Source organism: Alosa pseudoharengus, unplaced genomic scaffold (genome assembly GCF_046254945.1).
Source record: "Alosa pseudoharengus isolate Yale_2024_CS ecotype anadromous, Long Island Sound unplaced genomic scaffold, YU_APseudo_1.1 YU_APseudo_1.1_scf_24, whole genome shotgun sequence".
Taxonomy (NCBI): domain Eukaryota; kingdom Metazoa; phylum Chordata; class Actinopteri; order Clupeiformes; family Clupeidae; genus Alosa; species Alosa pseudoharengus.
In genome coordinates, this window is record NW_027468689.1 from 302,501 (window position 1) to 305,000 (window position 2,500).

A 2,500-nucleotide genomic window follows, 5' to 3' on the forward strand; every position below is an offset into this window, starting at 1 on the left:
ACAAAGAGGATGATTATGTAAGAGATATGGTGGCGCTGACAAAGAGGATGATTATGGAAAACATATGGTGGCGCTGACAAAGAGGATGATTATGGAAAACATATGGTGGCGCTGAAAAAGAGGATGATTATGTAAGGGATATGGTGAGAGAGAGAGAGAGAGAGAGAGATATGGTGAGAGAGAGAGAGAGAGGGATATGGTGAGAGAGAGAGAGAGGGATATGGTGAGAGAGAGAGAGAGAGAGAGATATGGTGAGAGAGAGAGAGAGAGGGATATGGTGAGAGAGAGAGAGAGAGGGATATGGTGAGAGAGAGAGAGAGAGAGAGATATGGTGAGAGAGAGAGAGAGAGGGATATGGTGAGAGAGAGAGAGAGAGGGATATGGTGAGAGAGAGAGAGAGGGATATGGTGAGAGAGAGAGAGAGAGAGAGGGATATGGTGGCGCTGAAAAAGAGGATGATTATGGAAGAGATATGGTGAGAGAGAGAGAGAGAGAGAGAGATATATGGTGAGAGAGAGAGAGAGAGGGATATGGTGAGAGAGAGAGAGAGAGGGATATGGTGAGAGAGAGAGAGAGAGAGGGATATGGTGAGAGAGAGAGAGAGAGGGATATGGTGAGAAAGAGAGAGAGAGAGAGAGAGGGATATGGTGGCGCTGAAAAAGAGAGAGAGAGGGATATGGTGGCGCTGAAAAAGAGAGAGAGAGAGGGATATGGTGAGAGAGAGAGGGATATGGTGAGAGAGAGAGAGAGAGGGATATGGTGAGAGAGAGAGAGAGAGATATGGTGAGAGAGAGAGAGAGGGATATGGTGAGAGAGAGAGAGAGAGGGATATGGTGAGAGGGAGAGAGAGAGAGGGATATGGTGAGAGGGAGAGAGAGAGGGATATGGTGAGAGAGAGAGAGAGAGAGATATGGTGAGAGAGAGAGAGAGAGAGAGATATGGTGAGAGACAGAGAGAGAGAGATATGGTGAGAGAGAGAGAGAGAGAGAGGGATATGGTGAGAGAGAGAGAGAGAGGGAGATGGTGAGAGAGAGAGAGGGATATGGTGAGAGAGAGAGAGAGAGAGAGAGGGATATGGTGAGAGAGAGAGAGAGAGAGGGATATGGTGAGAGAGAGAGAGAGAGAGAGAGGGAGATAGTGGCGCTGAAAAAGGAAATCAAAGAGCTGAGAAGGGAAAGGGAGGAATTCATCAAAGAGCTCTCCCTGATGTCAGAGATCAGACCGTTGAGAGTAGACAGCGAGTCTCATTCAAGTCAACAGCTCTCCCTGATGTCAGAGATCAGACCGTTGAGAGTAGAAAGCGAGTCTCATTCAAGTCAACAGCTCTCCCTGATGTCAGAGATCAGACCGTTGAGAGTAGACAGCGAGTCTCATTCAAGTCAACAGCTCTCCCTGATGTCAGAGATCAGACCGTTGAGAGTAGACAGCGAGTCTCATTCAAGTCAACAGCTCTCCCTGATGTCAGAGGAGATCAGACCGTTGAGAGTAGACAGCGAGTCTCATTCAAGTCAACAGCTCTCCCTGATGTCAGAGGAGATCAGACCGTTGAGAGTAGACAGCGAGTCTCATTCATGCCTGACGGAGAAGCTGACGCTGTCACTCAGTGAAAAGCAAGAGGAGAACTTGGACACGTCTCCAGACAGCTGCCCCCTTCGAGCAGAACCTCCTCTTCACTGTGTACTGAACGAGCAGAACCTCTTCACTGTGTACTGAACGAGCAGACTGTACTGAACGAGCAGAACCTCCTCTTCACTGTGTACTGAACCTCCTCTTCGCTGTGTACTGAAACGAGCAGAAACTCCCCTTCACTGTGTACTGAACGAGCAGATTGAAACTCCTCTTCGCTGTGTACTGAACGAGCAGACTGAAACTCCTCTTCCCTCACAAACTCCTGCCACGCCTACTACTTTAAGTCCCGCCCAGATCATTCTCCTCATGGACTCCAACGGCAAATTTGTGGAAGAGAAGAAATTGTTCCCACACCATCGGACAAAAAAGTTATGGTGTCCTAACACTAAGAAAGCCTTGGATCTTCTTTCAGTGGAGCAGTTGGGCAATCCAAGCCACATAATTATTCATACAGGAACAAACAACCTGAGAACTGAACAGGACAGAGTTGCCCTATCACTCAAGAACGTGATAGAGAAGGCATCCTCCAACTTCCCTGAGGCCAGAGTTGTTATCTCCACACTGCTGCCAAGAACGGACTTCCACCCTGACACCATCAACAGGATTAATGCAAGCATATCCAGAGACTGTGCCATGAAGCAAAATGTTTTTCTGGCTCACCACCCCTTGCTTAATCACAACAACCTCCTTGATCATGTCCACCTGCACAAAGAGGCTGTCCCATCCTTTGCAAAGACTCTGAAAGACGTCGCTCTCAACGGCACCATCCAGAGAACCTCCCTGCCACACCACCAACAGACAGGCCACCCTGTTCACCACCAACATCAGAGGCACTGGGGCAACTCAACAATTAAGCCGAGACCTGCTCAAT

General features: G+C 48.6%; 1 protein-coding gene across 1 annotated transcript in view; it reads right to left on the bottom strand.

Moving 5' to 3' along the window:
• mical3b (microtubule associated monooxygenase, calponin and LIM domain containing 3b) overlaps positions 1 to 2,500 on the bottom strand; it is a 109,315-nt gene that overhangs the window by 89,435 nt on the left and 17,380 nt on the right. The window lies entirely within an intron of this gene.